This window comes from Cetorhinus maximus, chromosome X, assembly GCF_964194155.1.
Source record: "Cetorhinus maximus chromosome X, sCetMax3.hap1.1, whole genome shotgun sequence".
Classification (NCBI taxonomy): domain Eukaryota; kingdom Metazoa; phylum Chordata; class Chondrichthyes; order Lamniformes; family Cetorhinidae; genus Cetorhinus; species Cetorhinus maximus.
In genome coordinates, this window is record NC_135917.1 from 4147500 (window position 1) to 4173195 (window position 25696).

General features: G+C 46.4%; 1 protein-coding gene across 1 annotated transcript in view; it reads left to right on the plus strand.

The window, feature by feature from the left end:
• The window catches only part of cdk2 (cyclin dependent kinase 2), a 434240-nt gene that overhangs the window by 85100 nt on the left and 323444 nt on the right, over window positions 1–25696 (plus strand). The gene's annotated exons all lie outside the window — the stretch shown is intronic.

Below are 25696 nucleotides of genomic sequence, written 5' to 3' on the forward strand. Positions count from 1 at the left end.
GTGCATCCTATCTTCATTGATGTTATGCTATTGGGTTACTTTACCTAGTGCTATAGAATGTTCAATGTATTGCATTTCATTTGATAATGAACAAAGATTTCTGGTCATAAACAAGTGTTGAATCTCTCTTTTCCCCCAACACCACTGATGATTTCAGAATTGACGTTGGCTCAGTAAATATGTCTATCTATCTTTCACTCTGACATTTGTCAGCAGTCGGATGTAGTAGTGCTATATACTCTCAAATCAAACCCCAAAACACTGGAAACATACAGCAACTCTGATGAAGATCAGACATCTGACAAATTATAATCTGTCTCTTCTCCTCAGAAAGGATGACTGGTTTGCTGCATGTTTCTACCCTGTTCTGTGTTGATTTCCAGTATTCTTCATCTCTGGTTTTTCCAGGAAGGTCCCAGGTTCAGTTGCCAGCATGTGCTGAGCCACCTCAATGTCCCTGGATTAGCTAGTGTGAAAACTAGTCAGTGTTCCTCCTTTTGATTGCTATCATCTATCCCTCACCTCCTCCGTGCCCCACCACCCCCCAAATCTTGTTGCAAAATACTGATGTGCAGGCACCTGGCAAAGCTGGGATTGGATGTTGCTGTAATATCTCTCACAGGGGAATGTTCTGACAATGGTCACTGTTTCGGGTCACAAGCGAAGAATTAGCATGAGTTACTGGAGAGCTGTTGGTGTGGAAGGAACTCTATACAAGCCTGGAAAATATCTCCCAGGATCTGAAGAAATTAGTAAATCTGTATGGACTTGTATAGCTGCCGTAACAATTCCATATGAGCTTCAACTGTTCACTGTCACACTGTGGCATTGATGGAACTGTATCCCAATCCCAGCTGTTACTTCTAGGAAGATGAGAGACAATGTTTTAGGGATGTGTTTAAGGATGGAATCACAGAAACTCAAGCTATCAGTGTGGCTTCAATCGATATTGGAGGTTGGGTGTTTCCAGAACATTTCAAACTTAGTGTCCCTACTATCATCTATTCCTTCTTTTGCCTCATTTTTGGGCCTCCATTTCTCAACCAAGAGGACAGAGGTAAAAAGCACCCATCTAAATATCTTGTGTGCATCAACAAAAATTACTTCATTTAACTGTTAAATGCACTGGGAAAATGGATTGTCATGGGCCCAAAATGGGTTTTAAAATGCTCATTGTTATGAGACCTGAGGTTTTGCACTGATGCGGCTGGCTATTAGGATGGAGGGGAGAGGAGAATTGGATGCTCAATGCTCCTCCTGGCCCCGCAAAAATCAACTAAACAAAAAGCTTACCTTTACCTGAGCAGCTTGCAGCAGACCCTTTTAAGGACTAGTTAGTCTGTTCAAAACCACATCCAACAGGGACAAGCATGCCTGGTGTCTGCTTTGCCTACTTGAAAATTAAAATTGCAGTTGGGATTCGACAACCGGCATAGGACTCAAATTTGCACATTTAAGTAGTGTCTGCCTGTTTTGGGCAAGAATGCTGAATGCCCAAAAATGAAATTAGGCAAATAAGTATCCAAGGTGCTCACCAGATTTTCTTTTGCTGGTTGCCTATTTTTCAGTGAGGAAACAGGCATTCAGCAGTTGAAAATCCTGAGTGCCCCCCACCCCCTATCTCCACTGTTTTCTCTTTAGGTCAGGCCAGCTGACACTGGGAAGGCACTCTGAAGTTACACACTTCCGCTATAGTGCTTTGCTGTGGTGCAACCTGTGAGCACCCGAATGTCACTGTGTTGCTGTTTTTCCCAAATCAGAATCGGGAAGATTTCTATTTTTAAGATGTCAAACGTTAGCCCTCCAACGTGCTGAATGCTGAAATCTGCAGCTTGCTGCAATACATGCTTTCTTCCACTAGAGAGTATGATCAATGTATTGTTGAGTTTTGATAGTGATCAGTAAACGATCCTTCATATTCTTGCACTTCTAAGCATGGACAATAAATTAAAATGAACCAGATATATTCTCTCGATGTTGGGCATCCCTGTTTCAGCAACACACCATGTTAAGTTGATGTTCCCACTGCTGCAACTATACAAAATGCTTTGCCGGAACACATTCAAAACAATTTCAGCATGCTTTTGGAGAATGTTTCTGCAGTGAGGTCACATTGATTCAGGTATATGTTTTTGCACCTTTATGGTTTAAGAAAACAATGCATCTGTCTTATTACTGTTTATAATGTCCAGACTCCAACCACAGCTTCTAGGTTAGACAGTAATTCACACGTTTTTCTCCTTCAAGTTTCGTTCACTGTATTCACTGCTTAATGTGCAATCCCCTTTATATTGGGCATATCAAATGCCAATTCACCGAATGTATCTGTTCCTTCTGCAATTTCTCCTTCCATTCTCACTTTGACCTTGCTGTCTTTGGCTCTCTGGTTCCAGCCAAGCTCGGTACAAAATTCGGAATGTGATTTCATTTTTCCCTGGACGTTTTGCAGCTCTTGAATTTGGCGTTGACTTTTTACAATATCAGACCTTGCCTATAGCCTTCATTTTTCTGCCTGTGTCTTTTTCCCCATCCACTTCTACCCCTTCCATTTCAGAACTGTTTTCACTTCCCTGTTTTCTCTCAAATGTCTCCACTGCCTGATGGATCTTTTATATCTCATCCACACTTCTCTTTCCACTTTTTTAAACCATCTGTTCACCGGCTATTACACCCTTTAACAGTTTCTCCCTGACAATGGCATAGACGGCTCTTGATGTCTCCCCTCTTCACTTTGTTCAGCCTGATTTAAAGCATTCTATTTTCCCCAGTTTCCAATTCTAATTCAGGATTTCCAGTTTTTATCTGGTTTCTGGCATTCTGTTCCTTTTTTATTCCCCTGTTGCTTTAGTAAAGCATGTTTAGTATAGAGTTTAAACAACTGGAGAGGAGGGCCAGCTGAATATTTTCCCATGCCACAAATAGGCTGCAAGAACCTCAAGACTTCCAAATAGTGGAGTTGGGCCTAAGGCGTTTAGTTATTTTATTAGTTGAAATAGGGGGAATGGATACAGATTTCTCTCTTGCAGTGGGAAAAGCCCACACAGGAATATGAGAGACACCGGTCATTTGGTGGAAATCTCTCTTTTTCGCCTGAGCTTTGTTGATAATTATGTGGGCTGTGCATGTAGTTTCATTGCAATTTAACAGGGTACAGATTACTCTCATTGGCTTATCAGAATAACGAATCTTCTCAAAGTGTGAGAACCTAACCAGAAGATTTTCCTGTGCATTTCCTGTAGTGGGATCATAACTGTATAAAAAACATGTCTACAATTCTACTGCGAATAATGGACAGAAGAAATCTTATGTCCTCCCTCCTTGTCCCCCCTCCCCAAGAGCTGGGAAGCCAACTGGTGTCTCATGATTCATTAGTGATCAGCTATTGAGTCCAGTTGGTGGGCAGAATTTTCCGAGCCCACTGGCAGTGGGCGTGATGGTTGGCGTGCGCGGAAAATATGGCGTGACCTGCTTCACGACGGCGTGAAGGCAGGTTTCGATCTTCTGCTCAGTCCGTCAACGGCGGGCCATGTTTCCCGCCATCGGTCGGCAGGGAGCTAATTGTAATACATTAGCATATAATTAAAATGCCATCCTGCCAGGCTCTTGGAACCCCTCGTATCATCCATCCACATCGGCGGGAAAGCACACCGACGTGTTTCACAACAGCACATAGGCGACGTACACTTGGCGGCCTTCACTTTGGGGGAAGTGAGGTGAGTGAGCAGCAGCGTTCTCCACAGCTCATCCATTGTTTACAGACCTCGGGCACCGGGAGGTGGGGGAAAATGATGCCTGACCCCGCAGGCGACTGCTGAGGGTGGGGGCTGTCTGGGGGCAAGTGCTGGCCAGCCTCGGAGGTGACTGCTGAGGGTGGGGGCTGTCTGGGGGTAAGTGCTGGCCAGCCTCAGAGGAGACTGCTGAGGGTGGGGGCTGTCTGGGGGTAAGTGCTGGCCACCCTCAGAGGCGACTGCTGAGGGTGGGGGCTGTCTGGGGGTAAGTGCTGGCCAGCCTCGGAGGCGACTGCTGAGGGGCTGGGGGAGGGGTGTCTGGGGGTAAGTGCTGGCCAGCCTCAGAGGAGACTGCTGAGGGTGGGGGCTGTCTGGGGGTAAGTGCTGGCCAGCCTCAGAGGAGACTGCTGAGGGTGGGGGCTGTCTGGGGGTAAGTGCTGGCCAGCCTCGGAGGCGACTGCTGAGGGTGGGGGCTGTCTGGGGGTAAGTGCTGGCCAGCCTCGGAGGCGACTGCTGAGGGTGGGGGCTGTCTGGGGGTAAGTGCTGGCCAGCCTCGGAGGCGACTGCTGAGGGTGGGGGCTGTCTGGGGGTAAGTGCTGGCCACCCTCGGAGGCGACTGCTGAGGGTGGGGGCTGTCTGGGGGTAAGTGCTGGCCAGCCTCGGAGGCGACTGCTGAGGGTGGGGGCTGTCTGGGGGTAAGTGCTGGCCAGCCTCGGAGGCGACTGCTGAGGGTGGGGGCTGTCTGGGGGTAAGTGCTGGCCAGCCTCGGAGGCGACTGCTGAGGGTGGGGGCTGTCTGGGGGTAAGTGCTGGCCAGCCTCGGAGGCGACTGCTGAGGGTGGGGGCTGTCTGGGGGTAAGTGCTGGCCAGCCTTGAAGGCGACTGCTGAGGGTGGGGGCTGTCTGGGGGTAAGTGCTGGCCAGCCTCGGAGGTAACTGCTGAGGGGAGGGGTGTCTGGGGGTAAATGCTGGCCAGCCTCGGAGGTGACTGCTGAGGGGTGGGGGAGGGGTGTCTGGGGGCGTGCTGGCCAGCCTCAGAGGCGACTGCTGAGGGGTGGGCAAGGGTATCTGGGGCCAAGTGCTGGCCAGCCTCGGAGGCGATGGCTGAGGGGTGGGGGAGGGCTGTTTGGGGGCAAGTGCTGGCCAGTCTCGGAAGTGATTACTGATTGGGGTGGGGGGGGAAGCGCTGCCCTGGTGCTGCACCTGTGCACAGACAATCGAGGGGGCAGGGTAAGAGAGGGAAGTGGCCACGCATTAGGGACGCCTGTATAAACTGACCATGCCTCTGCAACTAAGACAGATCAGGCGCAACCACAGTGATATGATTGTGGTCAGGCTCCTAACCTGCCCACCCATGCAAACAACATGGAGGCACCAAAGGGCCACCAAGCGGTCCACACCTTGACCCCCACCCTCTCAGCACAGACTTCGAGTCTGCCACCACTTGATCGGACTGTGGAGCAATTGGACTGCACACGTTGTACAATCTCCTTGCCAACGCTGGCCATGTAGCTGGAGGCGCTCACAGCCCCTTGCAATCTCAGCATCCTGGTTTGGACCAGTGTCCCTTATGTCGCAGGTTGACAGGGCAGCCATGCAGCGCACTCATCTGTGGCCATCCGAGGAGTGACCAGCAGTCTCCGGAAAGCATTAAGGGGTGGTCACACAGGGCCAGGAAAGGTGCTAAGTACAGCCACGCTAACCACATCTCTCTTTCATGCTGCATGAGGACCACATCAGGATCATGGAACCTGGTGACCTAGCTGTATGCCTGATGGCCTACAGAGAGCGGAGTAGTGAGTGACTGAGGCTCCTGGCCGCGCAAAGGCAGGAGCAGCAACCTCATGAAGAAGGGGCTGCTGGGGTTCCCACACATGCTGCCCAGGAGCGACAGCAGGCCATAGCTGGTCGGCACCTAGCGACACCCAGGGTCTATAGACGCCGCCTGCCATTCCTGCAGATGACTGAGAACCAGTGTCGCCGATGACTGTGCATGTCTAGGGACCTGGTGGCTCACATCTGCCACTTACTGCAGGACTTGGCGCCACAGGGACATGGAGGCCATCCAGTGGCTGTGAAAGTGACTGCGGCGCTCAATTTCCATGCCTTTCAGGGCTCCAACAGGTGACCTCTGTGGGATATCACATGCCGCCACCCACAAATGCATCCATGAGGTTACAGATGCCATCTTCTCCATGACACACAACTTTGTGCATTTCGCCCGGGACCACGACAGCCAGCAAGCAAGGGCCATTGGATTCTCCGGGATCTCGGGATTCCCACAGGTGCAGGGTGCGATTGACTGCACTCATGTGGTGCTCAGATCTCCATCGCTATACTCAGTGGACTTCATCAACTGCAAGGGCTTCCACTCACTGAACGTGCAGCTGGTGTGCAACCACCAGAAAAGCATCCTGCAGGTATGCGCATGGTTCCCAGGGACTGTGCACGACACCTACATCCTCAGTCACTCGCAGATCTCTGCAGTCTACCAGGGCCCACAGAGCTGCAGGGTTGGCTCATTGGGGTGGCCGATGACACCCATGCGACGGCCTCAGGCTGAAGCAGAGCGACGCTATAATGAGGCTCATGCAGCAGCTCGCAACTTGGTGGAGCAGACCAACGGGACGCTGAAGATGCGGTTATGCTGCCTGGACCGGTCTGGTGGAGCCCTGCAATACAGTCCGCAGAGTATGTCACACATCGTCATCGTCTGCTGCACCCTTTACAACCTGGCGCTCCAACAGGGAGAGTAGCTGGCTGAGGAGGAGATGGAGGAGCTGCATGTCTCCTCCGATGAGGAGGACACCGATGGGGATGAGGGTGAGGAGGTCCATGTCGACAACGACGAGGATGAGGCTCTCACACTGGCCAGACGAGGGAGGCCCTCATAGCTGCCAGATTTGTGGAGGATGATGACGACAAGCAGTGAGGTGTCCCCGTAGATCCTCACATCACAGTTGTGAACGTTTGACCCCAGCCTGGCTTATAGCAGCGCCAATACCCTCTGAGAATGCTCCTGTCATGGAGATGCAGTGGAGGCCCTAATAATCGCTCGATCGCAGGAGGATGATGACAACATGCAGTGAGGACACTGCATAGATCTTCACATAGCCTCTGAGAATGTCTGACTCCTGTCTGGCCGAGGGCAGCTCCGACGCAGCCATGAAACTTTAGACGCATCTGATGCTGTGTCTGCCTTCAGCACCTCAGGTCTTCAGGAGCTGGTGCACAGCATCACTGGTCACAGATGCTGGTGTGATGGGGGCCAGCCCCACCTTTTAAAGGTGCTGAGAGCACACAGAGAGAATGAGAGAACTCTGTGGCACCTGCCCACTATGTTCTGGCAACAATGACCAGCACCATTGAGGTGCAGGCATCAGTAATGTTTCCAGGGAGTGTGAGGCTGGACCATCACTGTGGTCTGAAGGCCGCACAGGGAAGAGGCCCTGGACTGAGACACCTGCCATTTATCTTGTGCAGAAAGGTTTCACATCTGAGTGACAAGAACACTGCTCATCAGAACAAGGAGCCATAGTTAGGGAGATATTCTTAGGAGTTTAATAGCAATAGTGAACAGTATGTACAAGTGATCAACACCCATGGCCAGGCTGTGCAACTACTTTTACCTAACTTTCCTAACCCTGCTGCTACATCTTGGTGCTCCCTGGACATTTACAGCAGAGGTGGAGGCAGCCTGTTGACTGTGAAGCCCTGTCTGTGGTGACTTTGGTGGGCGTTCTCTGGAGGGCCGAGTCTTGGAGGGCCCTGGCCTGCTTTCAGGGTCCTGCTGTGTGGCAGTGTCACCCTCCTCAGCCTGTGAAGCTGGATGTCACAGGAAGAGGGGAGTCAGATGGGCCGGACACTCCCAGAGTCACCTGGGTGGATGGCCCCGGAGTGTGCGCCTGCTGATCCTCCTCCCTATGGGTGCCCGAGGGCCCCTGGCTGACTCCGTGAGCAGAAGGGGTAGCTGGAGTGAGATCGAGCTGCCCAGCACCCCTCTCACGTACACACTGTTGGATGTCAACTATGGCATCAGCGATGGAGTTAAGCCTGCGCAGCAGTGCAGGAGTGACGTCCAGGACCAAGGTCTCCATGGCGGCCGCCACCCTGCCAGTGTTGACCTCAGTGCATTGCAATGCCGGCGCTATCACCTCAGCCCGAAGATGGGCGGACTCCTCCATCGTGCCTTGCAATCTGAGGAGTGCAGCGGACATCCCTTCCTGATGTTCCTGAGCTTGCCTTTGCAGCTCCAGCAACTGTGACATGACCGAGTCCAGAGGCTCGTCAACTGACTCGGACTCAGCAACGTTCTGGCCTCCAGCAATCCCCTGAGTGCCGGGGACCTGGGAAGTCCCTGCCTCCACCTGCTGTGGATCGGATGGTGCAATGTGCTCACCAGATTGTGATCCCGAGGCTACTCTAAAGCTAGGTCCCACCGAGGTGTGTGTCTCTGCGCTGGTGGAGGGTGTGGGTGAGCGCTGTGATGGGACTTCAGGGAGGGTGCCTTTAGATTCCTCTTCAGAGGTTTCTTCGGCTCTGGGTCATGGACTCTGTCGGCTGTTTGGAAGATGTGCCTGTGAAAGCAAGGAGAGATAATTAGTGCATGGCAGTGGCCTGTGAAAGAGGACACATCACTCACAGCTTGGTTATCTGATGGATGATGCACTGCTGGATCCTCACTTGGTAGAGCAGCGCCGACCTCAACGTCAGCACAGGACCGGTCCCGGTCATTGCCGGCCAGCTGGATGGCTCTGTTTTCGAATTCTGTCAGAACTTTGATTTCCGGCATCCCTCCACCTGTCTGCGGCCTTCCCCTCCTGTTGTGTACCAGTTTGTCCTGCATGGATAGAGACGGGAAGAGTGTATCCAAACGCCTGCCGGGCCAGATGATAGGCATGCCTGGCCTGTGTGGGTGGTGAGTGGTCCCATGGACAGGATGAGAAAAATGACGGTGTATGTGAGAGAGTGAATGGTGATGTCCCTTGCACTGGCAGTGAGTGAGGGCCCTGTGGGTGTGTGATGGGTTTGTGAGTGTGAGAGTTGAGTGATGAAAAGAGTGACTTACCCTGGCGGAACGGAGGAGATCATTCATCCTTTTGAGGCACTGGGTGGCTGTTCTCCACTGCAGTGCGTTTGCGCTGACCACCACTGCCACCACCTCCCAAGCTGGGTTGGTGACTTTGCTGCCCATCCTGCGGCCAGAGCAGGGGTAGAGCACATCCCGGCTGGCCTCCACAGCACCCAGCAGTCGCTCGAGGGACCCGTTGTTGAGGTGAGGGGGGCTGCAGTCTTTTTTCCTTTGCTGACCATGTCTCCCAGGCAGCGATGGTGAGCTGGCGGCGATGAACGCTTTGCTGGCGGCTGCCTTTTAAAGATGGCGGATGGCGTGATGCAAGAGCGGGGAGATGGCGAGCGGACAAAGGAGAGCCCGCTCACCATGGAAACGGCATGTTTCGCTGGAGTGAATAAATAGTGAGGCGGGCTCGGGATGATACGGTATGAAAACCTGCCATTTTCATCGGCGGGTAGGACTCCATTTTACCCGCCCGCTACCGCACTTAGTGCAACTCTGGGAAAATTCCGCCTGATGGTTTAAGAGCTGGTTGTGTTAGGAAGGCCCTCTGCCGGATTTTGTAGTCTGGCTCAGATAATTTTTTTGTTTGTTCATGGGATGTGAGCTTCACTGGTAAAGCTAGCATTTGTTGCCCATCCCTAATTGTCCTTGATAAAGTGATGGTGAATCAAAAATGATTCCAGAAACATGTGAGCAGATAAACTAGTTTATCTCATTGGCCCATCGAATGCTTCATTTAGCTACCTTTACCCCCACACTCAAATCCTGATGTAGAATGTTAATAGTTGCAGTAAGCCTACGTATTATGAATTACTTGAAATTATATTACCTGTTTATTGATTCTGTGATCCGCTATGTCGCAATATTAGTTTGAACAAAGGGATCCTGAGGTACAAGTTACTCTTTATTTGAAGAGTTGATTCATTGTTTCACGGCAAAGGTATTGTTTTAGGAAGTAGACTTTGTGCAATTCTTCAAAAACGGAATGTGCTGGCAACATCCAGGCAGCGTTTCTAGAGAGAGTTAAAGAGTTTACACTTTGGGTGTGGAGCCTTTATCAGAAATTGTTCAGGACTAGAGTACTGCAGGCATGATAGCAGAAGACTTTCACTGGTCCATTAATTATTAAGCAATTAATCATGTCCGCAGTAAGCTGTTTTGATGAAGTGTCTGCACTCAAAATGTCAACTCCTCTGTATGGATGCTGCCTCACCTGTTGGGTGTTTGTAGCATTTTCTGGGGGGTTTTTTTCTCCTAGGGTTCTAGCATTTGCAGTTAAGTTTTTTTTCTTCTTCCCCCCCCCCCTCTTTTATTGTTCATACAGTTCTTACCATGCCGAGTTGAATTGATTTCCCAATCTTCCTGGCTTCAACATTATCCCATGAGCTACTTGCAGTTTGGAGTAAGATAAGCTAATATATGGGTCTTTTAATTTGAATCTGTTCTTGAGGGCGGGGGGGAGGAGGGGTGCAGTTTTTAAACTATCTAGTCTATAGTTATAAACTTTTAATGCTCAGGCAAGTGTTTGAGGCTGAACCTGACTTTACAATCTTGGTGTCGTATTTAACCCCAAGATGAGCTTCTGACCACACGTCACGTTAGGGCTATCACGAAGATCTTTGTAACATTGCCCTACTCCACCTCTGTCTCAGCTCATCTACTGCTGAAGCCCTTGCTGACCTCCCATCTTCCAACCTCCATAAACTTGATCTTATCCAAAACTCTCTGGCTGTATCTGATCTCACACCAGCCACATTCACCTATCACCCCTGCGCTTGCTGACCTTTTTTGGCTCCTGGTTAAGCAATGCCTCAACTTTAAAATCCTCATCCTTGATTTCAAATCCATCCATGGCCTTGCCCCTCCAGCTCTACAACCCTCTGAGGTATCTACACTCCTCCAATTCTGGCTTCTTGCGCATCTCTGATTTTTAACCATCCCACCATTGGTGGCCATGCCTTCAGTTGCCGAGGACCCAAGAGCTCTGGAATTCCCTCCCTAAACCTCCTTTAGCTCTCTTTCCTCCTTTTAAGACACTCTGTAAAATCTATCTCTTTGATTGTCTGTCTGTCCAAATATCTCCTCATGGGTCGGTGTGAAATTTTGTTGATAATCACTCCTGCAAAGTGCTGTAGATCAGTTTGCCACATTACAGGCACTGTCTAAAATTGTTGTTGTAATGGGGATGGTGTTATGTTCCCATTTCTAGGTTATGATTTTGAGTATTCAAAGTTTTTCAATCTGCTGTTAGACATTGCAGTTGTGTTTTTACTTCAGTCATCTTTTCCTTGCTTTGGTCTGCTCTTTTTCTGTGTCTCCTTCACTGTCACTAACACAAATGTCCTGAAGGTGTAATCCTATATGTGACAAACAATGATTTGTAATAACAGAAACCTGAAAGCAGCTGACAACAGCCCTGGGAAAACGGTACATTTGAGCTGTCTTGTGAGAGAAGAGGTTCGTCCATTCTTCAGGTTGAGGAGAGAAGGAATTGTGGGGGGCGGGGATCGTGAGAGAAAAATTGAGGCATTGATCGAGAGAAAACAGACTTCAAGTAATTAGAAACAAAACATGCCAGAAAAGAAAATTCTTGCATTGATATAATTGTAGCTGGTGAAAGTATTGCTGAACCCTACTGTAATTAAAATTTAAGGTTTCTGGCTGGTACACAATTTCTTTTACCAGTTCAGGCACTGAAAGGTTGTTTTCGCCCTCTCCCCTACTCCAGGCATGCCCAAACTCTAGCAGATTAGATGAGAGAATTGTATGACATATTTGTTTCCTGCTGCAGATTGCTTAAGAAAAATAAGAAATGCATTTTTTAAAATCATGGAGCAACTTTAAATTGCAAAATAAAAGCAAAATACTGCGGACGCTGGAAATCTGAAACAAAAACAGAAAATGCTGGAAAAACTCAGCAGGTCTGACAGCATCTGTGGAGAGAGAAAAACAGAGTTAATGTTTCGAGTCCATATGACTCTTCGGAGCTCTGAAGAAGAGTCATATGGACTCGAAATATTCGCTCTGTTTCTCTCTCCACAGATGCTGCCAGACCTGCTGAGTTTTTCCAGCATTTTCTGTTTTTGTTTTAAATTGCAACAGTTTGGTTCCTTTGTTTTGTTTTCTTCCTTGTCCAATTTTGTCCTTTTTTACTTCTTCAGGTGCTGACTTATACTGGAGTACAGCTCCATGGTTACTAGTAGGCACCAGCACCTCATACACAGGCAACCATTTTTCATGTGTGAGCATTGACACTGTGTGTTGGCAGGCTGCCCAACTATATAAATACTCTACATCCAAGCCCAATTCTGTCCTCATGCAGTTTTTCCAGCATGGTCTTGGGATAAGGATCAGGAGCAACAGTCTTAATTGGTCTTCCCCTGAACACTAACAGACAGAATTTGAACACCACATGGAATAAGCACCAAGGGTAGCAAGGGCACGGAATGTACTCTGGGTGAGGTCTTAAATATCCATCACCAAAAGTGGCTTGGTAGTAGCACTACCTGGCTGGCGGAGTTCTCAAGGACAAATCAACCAGACTGGGCCTGTGGCAGGTGGTAAGGGAACCAGCAAAAGGGAAAAACCTACTTGACCTTGTCCTCACCAATCTGCCTGTCGTAGACACATCTATCCATGACAGTAGTGGTAGGAGTGACCACGGCACAGTCCTTGTGGAGACTAAACCCCACTGAGGATATCCTCCATTGTGTTGTGTGGCACTACTGCCATGCTGAATGGGATAGATTCAGAACAGATCTACCAGCTCAAAACTGGCCATCCATGAGATGCCGTGAGCCAACAGCAGCAGAATTGTATTCAGCCATAATCTATAACTCTATGGCCTGGCATATCCCTCAGTCTACCATTACCATCAAGTCAGGGGATCAACCCTGGTTCAAAAAAAAAAGTTGATATTCTACAACCTGTTATACCTAACACACCATAGCAGTACTGCGTTGTGCACCCACCAGCCTGCTAGAGGGCACAAAGATACTGGAAGTGGTATCTTATTAAGGTGCACTGGCATAAGATCACATAGCCATCAGAACTAATGCATAATGTTGTCCTCTGCAGCCATTCATGGTGTGGGATGATTAAGTGCATCAACTGCACACTCTCAAAGGGCAGAGTTAACATAATGCACATTGTCTAATTTTACATGTGGATTTAGAAGGAATGAACATGATCCACATGTGACCTTGAGAAACTTTGCTCACACTGGAGAAGAGGACTTGATAAAGATGCCAATACACCCAAAGAATATATTGAAAAAGTCAATGTGAAAGAAAGCAAGGCATCGTGTTTATGATAGAGTTTATAAATACATATTATCTTCATCCACAACTGCAATGTGGTAACAGAGATACCGGACGGGACTGGGAGTGACATGTTTATCACCCAAGAAAGCGTAGTGTTAGAGAAAAATGTAATCAATTCACACACAGCACAGCAGGTTACTAGAGGAAAAGGCCACACTTTAATTTAGCGCTTTAATATATACAATGATCATTGGGAGCAGGTCCAGAAAGATCTGCTCGCCGATCTGCAGTTAGAAGCTTCCTTTATACAGTGAAACAACCAAGTGTACGAGATGACGTCAGTGTAGCAACAATCATATGACAATCGGTCAGTTACATATTGTTGAAGGTAATCACATTTCACAATGGGTTAAGTACTTGACAAGTTTAAGCAATTATATCAAGTACAAAGATAAAAGCAAAAAACTGCGGATGCTGGAAATCCAAAACAAAAACAGAAATACCTGGAAAAACTCAGCAGGTCTAGCAGCATGTTTTGTTGAAGGGTCATGAGGACTCGAAACGTCAACTGTGCTCTCCTCCGCCGATGCTGCCAGACCTGCTGAGTTTTTCCAGGTATTTCTGTTTCTGTTTTTGTTTTACATCAAGTACAAGACAGACAGTTTTACAAAGACATGTTACCTCCAGTTAGACCACAATCAACAGTCTACAAGACATAGATTTGGGAAGTTACAAAAAACAGAACGGCAATTAAAAAAAACAAACTGGCCACCATACTTAAACAACTAATCGTGCACAAAGTTCATTTGATTTTGGCTATAAACCACACAAATCTTACAATTTATTACTTAGTGACAGAGAGAAACACTTCATTGTTTAATTCAACCTTTACCTGCTCGTACATAAGGTACAAGTTAAACACTTTCAGGATGTTAATATTTATAACTTGCTCCTGTTTGTCTGCTGTTGGGTAGAGGTAGGCTGTGAGACAATCTGGCTATTTTCTTAGCTTATTTCCTTATTTCTTATCCATCAATATTTTCTTTCTCAGTCCCCCCTTTTGTGCTTTGTAGCACAATCCACTTAGTCTCTCCTTATTAGGGCCATCGTTTCTATATCTCTTTGTCTTTCTGACCTCTTGTTCTTTCTTTTATTTATGCACACCAAGATTATTAAAATTATTATGATCAAAATCTGAACAATGACCAAGACGTGGGAGAGAATTCTTAACCAAGGATGTATATTCACATTCATTCTCCAGTTCCAAACCTCCGAGAAGAGAGAATCCTTCTTGAGTAGTTCTTCAGCTTTGTCTTTGTCCGTTTTAATCTTTTGTTCAATTTCACTCCATTTGTGGCTCACATTTTTTTTTGCTTCCTTTATCAATTGTTCCCAATCCACATTCAATGGTGGGATAGTTGGCAACGTATCTGATACGATCTTACGTACTTCGGTATCATTATTCATTTTTACGATGTTTGCTTCTGTTCCTATCTCCACGTCCTTTGCTAATGGGTTTATACTATTGCTTCCAAAGGTTAGTTGTTCCGTGGGGTTCTTGATTATCACGTTATAATCTGGTAAGGCACAAGTCTTGTTTCGTACAAGGTAAGTTAAATTTGTGGTCACCACATAATAGTGAGTTGCGTTGTGTGTTTTAACAAAGTACGAACCATTATGTACAGTGGGGTTAACCTGTATTTTACAGTCTTTCCAGTGGTGTAAACCACACATTTTCTCATTCATGAGGGCATAGTCTGGGCACAGCCATATGCCTTCCATTTTCTGGCACCTATCTCTCTGTAATCCTTTTGCTGTGTTTTTCATTACTACTGCCCATTTTGGGTTTTCTGGGACTGCTAACCACAGCCTTTTCTTCACCCAGCCTATATTTTCTAGTCGATATAGTTGAGATCTCAGTGCATCATGTTTGCTTTTGGGTATGTGCAGAACCATTCCCAGGATTATTGTTTCTTCCTTTTTGTTGCTGCTCTTAAGGTGGGGGACGCGGGTGGCTAGAGAGACGTCTTGGACATCAACATTTGCCAGGGATGACCCTAGTGCCCATTTTCGTAAAGTTGCTTCCCCTATCCAATCTGGCACCTGGTGATTTTTAAGCTGCAACAAGTTTTTATCTACTTGAGCCAGAACCCAAGACCCGTATAAGGTGCATACAGCATCCCTTGTTTCATTCCTTTCTTCACTCTCTTCTCTGTTAATCAGGGCATTTATTGTGTTGGTTACTGGTTTCAGGCGTTTCAAACCTTCCTGGAAAAGGACAGTCAACTGTTCACTAGTCTGGGCTGCTTCTCACTAGTCATCATTTTGCTCCTGAATTATCTGTTCCATGCGAGCCTTTAGTTTTTCAATTTCTGTTTGTAACGTGCCTATGCCTAACGTATCTGTGGCTGTTCCTGCCGCATATCCGATTCCTGCTACCTCAAAGATGCCTCTTTTCCCCCTTTTCGGCTTCCTCAGTTTAGTGACAGGCAAATCTGTTACAGTTCCTTTTTTGTTCAGCTTACTTCAACCTTTCTTTCTTCTGCTGAGGGACATTCTCCAGAGTTAACCCTGCTATGGGGGCTTTGACACTCTCTGATCTCATGTCCGTTAGGACTGTCCTCAACTTGGGTACAGGCTTGTACACTCCTTCCCATTTACCAATACTTTGTTGCCTTTTGAGCACACATAATTCTTAACTTCATATTTGACTTCCATTTTCAGCCCTTTATTCTGTATTTCTTCCTTCAGTAGTTTGGTATGTAGTCTTCTTAACTGACTGGGGCACCATTCGGGTATGTTAAGTTTCGTTAGGTTTACCACTGTTTTGACATGTGTATATCTTGATATGATGATAACTTTTTCCTTCTCTGGGATTATTACCAATCCTGTGTTTAGTGGCATTACCTCTGACTCATTTTTTAAGACATTCCGGGGCTGCCATAGTAGTTGTTTCTATTGGGGTAGGTGAAGTAGTTAAAGACGCGGTTAGGGCCAAAGTTGTTGACTGGGGCACATAGGGTGGGTCAGGGCAAATTTCTCCATTGATTATTTTGATTTTACCATCTGGGCAGCACTCAATCTTTGTTAGATCAGTCTTTCCCCCTACTGCAGGTTAGAGAGTGCAATTCCAACAATTACCATTGTGGTTGCTAATGCATTTAAAATTGCTAAACTGCTGGGACGTTGATGGCTCACTGCAAAAGCGCAATTTGCTATTTTTCTGTGCCTTGTTACATTCATCACTTCCCTCCTCGCTCACCTTAGCCCCACAGCCTACCAGCCCAACCATAAACAGACACAAGAGTTGCATAATTACTTACAATTTCTTACGGTTTACTTAACAGTATTCAAACTCAATTAGCTTTCCTCTGGAGCTGGTACTTGCTTGCAGTGAGAGGCGTGTATCCAAGTAGCTTTTCCTTCGCACTTTACCGCTGTTCTGGTTGTCAGTAGCACTTGATAGGGTCCTTCCCACCTGGATTTAAGGGAATCTTTTCTTTTGTGTACTTTCACAAGGACCCACTCGCCTGGTTCTAGCGTGTGGCACTGGAAATCTCCTGGTGTTTTTTGTGCTGCTTTTACCTGTGCGTGAATAGATCCTAACTGTTTAGTCAGTGTTTGGCAATACCGTATCCATTTATCATCTGCCTCATGCAGATCCAGGGGTTTGGTTAGCCAAGCGGGATTGAATCCTACTCTCATAGGACTTCCCATTATTATTTCCATGTGGGCTTAAGTTAGGTGTAGACCTCATGCTCATAAGGGCAAAGGGCAACACTTACGGCCATTTTAAACCAGTTTCTCTACAAAGCTTGGCTAGATTGTTTTTCAAAGTACCACTATTTCTTTCTACTATTCCAGATGATTGCGGATGGTAAGAGCAATGCAAGTTTTGCTTAATACCCAAAGCCGTGCATATCTCCTGCATAACTTTTCCTGTAAAGTGTGTTCCTCTGTCACTATCTATACTTTCTGGTAGGCCAAATCTACAGATTATTTCCTTAATCAGTAATTTCATTACTGTCATAGCGTCTGCCTTTCGTACAGGGAAAGCTTCAATCCATTTTGAAAATGGATCCACTATGACTAGTACATATTCATATCCTAACGTCACAGGTAGTTGTATAAAATCAATTTGTACATTTATGAAAGGTCCGTCCGGACTTTGTTTAACCGCTTGTTGGGTAGGCTCTCCTTTCCCAGGGTTAAATTGTTGGCAAATGACACATCTTTTGCAACAGTCAATTGCTGTTGACGCAAATCCTGGAGCGTACCAGTTTTCCCTAATGGTCTCGATCGTCCCCCCTTTTCTCACGTGTGTCACACTGTGAGCAATTTTTGCTAGATAAGGTAACATCTGTCCGGGGGGCCACGGGTCTGCCATCCATGGATCTCCAGAGACCTGTCCTATCCTTTTTACATCCTTTAAGGATCCATGCTCTAGTTTCTTTCTTTAGCGCAGACTCCTGCAAATTTGCAAGGTCTAGTAGCAGACTGGGCATTTTATCTTCTGTCTCTGTTGTTCTAATGGGGAGACATAATGCCTCGGGAAGTGGGACAGTAGTAGCATTTTTAGCAGCAAGATCAGCTGTCTCATTTCCTCTAGATATATTATCAGTATTACTTGTATGGGCTTGACACTTTAATTTAGTTTTTCTCCCTTCAATTCTCCCTGTCAAAAAGGGACCATCCTGTTTTAATGGTATCCATGGGCAAATGAGTGCTGTTTCTGGGGTTCGTGCTGCTTTGCTTCCCGGGCTATCTCATTGTTGGTTTGGTCTGGGCTCCAAGTGGTACCCTGTCCAAGGTGTGGGCAGTCATTTTTCCAATGTCCTATTTCTCCGCAGTTAAAGCATGTGCCCACACCTGGGGTATTCTGTATTCCTCTTCTTCCCCTAAATTTACCTCCATCCCTTCCTCTATTCCAGCTACCCTCTTCCTTTCTTTGCAATTGGCCAAGTTGCAAAGCAATCAATCTGCCTTCTAGCTGTTCCTTCTTTTGCTCGAGGCAGCTTTGGCAATGTGAGGCCACAGCTGTGAGCTCTGTAAGGGGTTTGGTTTGCCATCCTATGCAGATACGTTTAAGTTGGTTCTGAACCTTGGGCAATAGTCCACCCACAAAAGCAGCTGCAATGGCTTGCTGCGCAGTATCTTCTGGTCTATGGATTCCTGAGGATGATTTGAAGATTCTAGTAATTTGCTCAAGAAAGTCAGCAGGGGACTTCATTCTTTTCCTGTTTACAATTTTGGATTTTAGACCAATCAGCTCGTTTTGGACAAACCACCTGAACTGCATCAATCAGTCGTGTGGTTAGGTCTTCGGTGCGACCTGGATCGACTTCAGGCCATTGGGCTGCCTCAAACAGCCTTTTTTGTACTTCGGTGGGTACTATTACCCTTAACAATTGCTTCATATCTGACCAATTGGGGTTATAACTGTCAGGAGTTCGTCGGCAAATTATTTTTCCCAGGCTGTTCTCTAATTGAGGGGAACTCCTTAGTTAAATTTCTTAAATCTCCTGGCGTCCATGGGGCATGGACTGTCACCAGATCTCCCCCTGCTCCTGGCAGCACCCTAAGCAGGGCTTGCATGGGCAATGGTTTCTCTTTCTCTTGCTGTCCTCTAGTTTTTACTGGTGACTGATTTGTTAGAGACATTGTCGTCTTCAGTTGGGGCTGACGGGACTAGGGGATACAGGGGTTTAGCCTTTGCTTCTTTTTGTGCCTTTTCCTTTGTCTTAAGATCCCGCACTTCTTCTATTATGCCTATAATGAGAATCCTGTAATCCCCGCATTTTAGAATCCGCCTGCCTCCTGTTAGTTTCCAGAAGCCAATTATAATATGCATCCCATTGGGGTTGCTTAACTTTCCCTCCTAACGCCTCCAGCGCTTTTCTTAAACAAACTAATTTATCCATATCCCAAGTGCCTTCCATAGGGAATTGCTTCTTGGGGTCATCGAGTTATCCATTTCCAATTGTTTAAAAACTTGCAAGATTCTTTACCATAGTTCTGATACATATAATAAGCTGGCGTTCCCTTTGGCGGGACCGGAACATCCCCTTTGGATTTGGATTCGCCCATAGTGCACTTTAACCTTTTCCTTCCTAGATCTGGAAACCTTTATACCCAAGTCGACTTTTACCTTTAGGCAATATTGTCCTACCTTTACCCTTCAGGTCCTTTTTCCTGCAGCAACTTGCAACACCTTCAAGATCGGATGACGTTGCCCCTCCTCCAGGAGTCCCCTTCAAGGCTTTCAGCTGTGGCAGTCTCCTTTAGACGCCTCGCCTTCGAATTGGCTTCCCTTCAGAGTGGCATAGTCATCCGAGTCACGGCACCAAATTTACTGTTAGAGAAAAACGTAATCAATTCACAGCACAGCAGGTTACTAGAGGAAAAGGCCACACTTTAATTTAGCGCTTTATATATACAATGATCTTTGGGAACAGGTCCAGAAAGATCTGCTCGCCGATCTGCAGTTAGAAGCTTCCTTTATACAGTGAAACAACCAAGTGTACGAGACAACGTCAGTGTAGCGACAATCATGTGACAATCGGTAATTAAAAAAAACAAACTGGCCACTATACTTATACAACTAATCATGCACAAAGTTCATTTGATTTTGGCTATAAAGCAAGAATACTTTCTAATACAATGGGTAGAGGTAGGCTATTTTCTTAGCTTATTTCCTTATTTCTTATCCATCAATATTTTCTTTCTCAGTAGCTTTGTAACTGCCAAATTTATAACTGCATTATGAAAAATGAGAAAACTTGTCTTTAAAAGCTTTTAGCTTTTCTCTTTACTTTATATGTTTTTGAGTTAAAATGGAAACTGTCCCCCATCACCAAGATTCAAAATGGACGACTGCAGGTGATATGTCCGATTGGAGAGTCTAGGACTGTGATATAGCCAAAAATTAGAGCCAGACCTTTCAGGAGTGAAATTAGGAAACACTTCTACACACAAAAGGTAGTAGAAGCTTGGAACTCTATTTCGCAAAAAGCAGTTGATGCTGGGTCAATTGATAGCTTTGTACCTGAGATTGATAGATTTTTGTTGACCAAAGGTATACAAAATATGGGGCAAAGGTAGATTTATGGAGTTAGGCCACACATCAGCCATGATCTCATTGAATGGTGGAACAGGTTGAGGGGCTAAATGGCCTCCTGTTCCTAGGAAGACCCTGGATTTGATCCCCAACCTGTGTTGAATTACCTGAGGCAGCAACTGGGATGCTACCCTGGCCTTGGAACCTCATGGGGCCAGGGTTTGCACACTGACTGTTATTCAGTGACCTTTGCCAGAATATGCAGATGGCGAATAAGGAAAGGATCAGCTTCGGTTATCCCACCCCCACACTCATGAACAAACTACTGTTTTTGTTTTATGTAGCCAGCTCTCCCTACAACATTAGATGAAAGCCTTGTGATAACTCTGCAGCCTCCTGTTTTGATTGATACGACCACTGCATTGACAAAAACAACTTCCCATGGAGCAAATTCTTTGAGACACGACCTCCCCTTCACAAAACCATGCTGCCTCTCACTAATACGCCCATTTGCTTCCAAATGGTAGTAAATCCTGTCACGAAGAATCTTGTCCAATAATTTCCCTACCGCTGACGTAAAGCTCACTGGCCTGTAATTTCCTGGATTATCCCTGCTACCCTTCTTAAACAATGGAACAACATTGGCCATTCTCCAGTCCTCTGGGACCTCACCTGTAGCCAGTGAGGATACAAAGATTTCTGTCAAGGCCCCAGCAATCTCCTCCCTTGCCTCCCTCAATACTCTGGGGTAGATCCCACCTGGCCCTGGGGACTTATCGACCTTAATATTCTTCAAGACACCTAACACATCCTCTTTTTTGATCTCAACATGATCCAGGCTATCTACACACTCTTCCCTAGACAAATCAACCGCTAAGTCCTCTTTGGTGAATACTGATGAGAAGTATTCATTTAGTATCTCTCCCATTTCTTCTGGCTCCACACACAGATTCCCACCTCTGTCCCTGAGTTAACTCTGTTTCTCTCTCCATAGATGCTGTCAGACCTGCTGAGTTTTTCCAGCATTTTCTGTTTTTACTGCATTAGAGGCTACTTCTTAACCTCAACCCAATGTGGAGCACAAGAAGAGTGCATACATTTTATGCTATTCTGCACCCAAATTTACTGTAATGTCTGTGGAAATTAACTGGGGTTTTGTGTGGACTTTACTATTAGGAAATGGCAGAAGAATGAAAGAAAACAAGTTTTTTCGTTCAGAAATAAACTGACAAGGATTTAACCCTGAAAGCACCATAGGAACGGTCCATTCAGCCTGTCCACCCTGTTCCACAACGTTCAATGAGATCATGGCTGATCTCTATCTTTACTCCTTTCACTTGCTTTGGCTCCATATCCCTGAATACTCTTGTCTAGCAAAATCTATTAATCTTGGATTTAAAACTATTTTGGGAAAAAAATCTTGAAAGAAAGGCAAACGATATGGACCATTCAGTAACAGCACAAAGCAATGTACCCATCAGGAACGTGGAATGCTGCATGAAATATGAAGCATTCTCATAAATAGGCAGAATCAATGCCTTATCAATAAATGAATGTCAGTACATGATTTTTTGGAAAGTTATTGATGAAACTGGATAATATTGGAGTTGATCAGGAATTTTTGAATAGCTGTCCTGATGGTGAAAGCTGTCCTAGAGGGTGAAAGGATTGCCGAGTTTAACACTCTGATATACAGGTCCCAGGTTTAATTGTTTACGGTAAGCCATCTGATCTTAGCTGGCATAGCATTTGGACTTCTACAATTACTCTCAATGTCCCTGAGCAAGGGAGGTAGAAAGAAAATAAGCGAGCAATCTTCGCTGGAAAGTGTGAGGACAGGGTTGAGCGCCAGTGTTATGCCCTCATAGTTGAGTTACCTGCTGAAGCTAACTAGCTTCTGTAAGATGAATGGCCACTTGGTCAGGTGAGATATTGGCAGTAACTACTGCCTATAGAACAGCATCCCAGCAGAAAATTTCAGGTGGAGGAGAGGAGAAAATGGACGGGAAATTCTGGGTTTTGCTAATAAGTGGCAGTCAGTCACTTAAAACCTAAGCAGTATCTCTGGTATCTGGCTTTTGTGATAAGGTGAAGTAGTAGAGGAAAGCTAATCATTGATTTTATAAATCAGCAGGTGCACTTTAGAATTCTGTTGTTATTATTTTATTGTTGTCCACTCAGGCTCAGTGGGTAGCACTCTTGCCTTGGAGTCAGAAGGTTGTGGCTTCAAATCCCATTCCAGAGCTTGAACACAAAGTCTGTCATGATAGTCCAGTGCAGTACTGAGAGAGTGTTGCACTGTTTGAGTTGTTGTCTTTTGGATGAGACGTTAAACTAAGACCCCAGCCAGGGCTATGGGGGGGAGAAATCATGGGCCCTGGTGCTTTTCCTATTTCCGGGCCCCTTATTCCCCAACCCTTCCCCTCAATCATGCATGTTATCCTTTCCCCTTTCAAGATTCACCAATCAATTTACCAAACAATCACAGAAAAGTTCCGAGCAAAGTGATAACACCCATTGTTGGTATCTGGTTACGAATATTGTCCAATATATATGCAGCATGGGTCATTGATATTAAGGGCAGCAAAGATATAATGCAGTGTTACTTTGTATGCATCCTGTAGGTGATCCCACTGCGACTATTAACCAAACCAGAAAGTACAAATTTTACTTTATCAGCATTGTGCAATATTGTTAATTTAACAGGAAAAATATCCCTTTAGTTATTTATTACTCTGTGCAGATGATAACACAGATTTCGGTGACTGCCTCAGCCTTCATTAATATGTTCTGCACATTGCAAGATATGGACACAGTGACAGTAAATTCATATTTAGGGAAAGATTCAATTCTTGCAACCCAGATAAACTGCACACGATCTTTTCCATTCTGTAGAAGAAGTAGAAGACTTTCTCCCGCCTGGGTGCATGATATTATTCAATATAATATCATAGAAGGGGTGTAATTGGATTCTATTTTATCAGTAATCTCACAGGGTAGAAAGATCAAATGAACCATAGAAAAGTTACAGCACAGAAAGAGGCCATTCAGCCCATCGTGTCTGCACCAGCTAAAAAAACTAGCTGCCCATTCTAATCAACTTTCCAGCACCTGGTCTGTAGCCTTGCAGGTTACAGCACTTCAGGTGCAGATCCAGGAACCTTTGAAATGAGGTGAGGGTTTTGGCCTTAATCACCAAATCCAGACAGCGAGTTCCAGACATCCACCACCCTCTGGGTGAAAAAGTTTTTCCTAATATCCCCTTCGAAACCTTTTACTAATCACCTTAAATCTGTGCCCCTGGTAATTGACCTCTCCGCTAAGGGACGCAAGTCTTTCCTGTTTACTCTATACAGGCTCCTCAAAATTTTGTACACCTCAATTAAGTCACCCCTGTCAGGAAGATATAATAATGTTATTTGAATTTATTGTAAAGTAGTAGAATCTGTGTGTGTGTAGATTGTTTTCAAAGGAGGGGTGAAATGTGTCACCTAACCAGGCAAATTTCAGAAACAAAAACAGAATACCCTGGAAAAACTCAGCAGGTCTGGCAGCATCGGCAGAGAAGGAAAGAGTTGACGTTTCGAGTCCTCATGACCCTTCAACAGAACTAAGTAAAAATAGGAGAGGGTTGAAATATAAGCTGGTTTAAGGTTGGGGGGTGGGGGGAGAGAAGTTGTGGGGGGGGTGTGGTGGTTGTAGGGATAATCAAGCAGTGATAGGAGCAGATAAAAGATGTCACAGATAAAGGAACAAAGAGGTGTTGAAGGTGGTGATATTATCTAAGAGAATGTGCTAATTAACAATGGATGGCAGGACACTCAAGGTACAGCTCTAGTGGGGGTGGGGTGGAAAGACTGACAGAGCGTTACAGGTATAGATTTAAATATAATGGAAATAGGTGGGAAAAGAAAAATCTATATAAATTATTGGAAAAAACAAAAGGGAGGGGGAAGAAACAGAAAGGGGGTGGAGATGGACGAGGGAGTTCAAGATCTAAAGTTGTTGAATTCAATATTCAGTCCGGAAGGCTGTAAAGTGCCTAGTCGGAAGATGAGGTGCTGTTCCTCCAGTTTGCGTTGGGCTTCACTGGAACAATGCAGCAAGCCAAGGACAGACATGTGGGCAAGAGAGCAGGGTGGAGTGTTAAAATGGCAAGCGACAGGGAGGTTTGGGTCTTTCTTGCGGACAGACCGCAGGTGTTCTGCAAAGCGGTCGCCCGGTTTACGTTTGGTCTCTCCAATGTAGAGGAGACCGCATTGGGAGCAACGAATGCGGTAGACTAAGTTGGGGGAAATGCAAGTGAAATGCTGCTTCACTTGAAAGGAATGTTTGGGCCTTTGGACGGTGAGGAGAGAGGAAGTGAAGGGGTAGTTGTTGCATATTCTGCGTGGGCATGGGGAGGTGCCATAGGTGGGGGTTGATGAGTAGGGGGTAATGGAGGAGTGGACCAGGGTGTCCCGGAGGGACCGATCCCTATGGAATGCCGCCAGGGGGGATGAAGGGAAGATGTGTTTGGTGGTGGCATCATGCTGGAGTTGGCGGAAATGGCGGAGGATGATCCTTTGAATGCGGAGGCTGGTGGGGTGATAAGTGAAGACAAGGGGGACCCTATCATGTTTCTGGGTGGGAGGAGAAGGCGTGAGGGCGGATGCGCGGGAGATGGGCCGGACACGGTTGAGGGCCCTGTCAACGACCGTGGGTGGAAAACCTCGATTAAGGAAGAAGGAGGACATGTCAGAGGAACTGTTTTTGAAGGTAGCATATCAGAACAGATGCGACGGAGGCGAAGGAACTGAGAGAATGGGATGGAGTCCTTACAGGAAGCGGGGTGTGAGGAGCTGTAGTCGAGGTAGCTGTGGGAGTCGGTAGGCTTGTAATGGATATTGGTGGACAGTCTATCACCAGAAATTGAGACAGAGAGGTCAAGGAAGGGAAGGGAAGTGTCAGAGATGGACCATGTGAAAATGATGGAGGGGTGGAGATTGGAAGCAAAATTAATAAATTTTTCCAGGTCCCGACGAGAGCATGAAGCAGCACCGAAGTAATCATCGATGTACCGGAGAAAGAGTTGTGGGAGGGGGCCGGAGTAGGACTGGAACAAGGAATGTTCCACATACCCCATAAAGAGACAGGCATAGCTGGGGCCCATGCGGTTACCCATAGCCACACCTTTTATTTAGAGGAAGTGAGAGGAGTTAAAGGAGAAATTGTTCAATGTGAGAACAAGTTCAGCCAGACGGAGGAGAGTAGTGGTGGATGGGGATTGTTCAGGCCTCTGTTCAAGGAAGAAGCTAAGGGCCCTCAGACCATCCTGGTGGGGGATGGAGGTGTAGAGGGATTGGACGTCCATGGTGAAGAGGAAGCGGTTGGGGCCAGGGAACTGGAAATTGTTGATGTGATGTGTCAGAGGAATCACGGATGTAGGTGGGAAGGGACTGGACAAGGGGAGAGAGAAGGGAGTCAAGATAACGAGAAATGAAGTTCAGAAACTGTGTGTTTATTTTTCCCAAAGATTACTTTCCCCAGAACCAGTCCCAATGCCCCAGAAATCTGAAGCACCCCCCTCCTGCA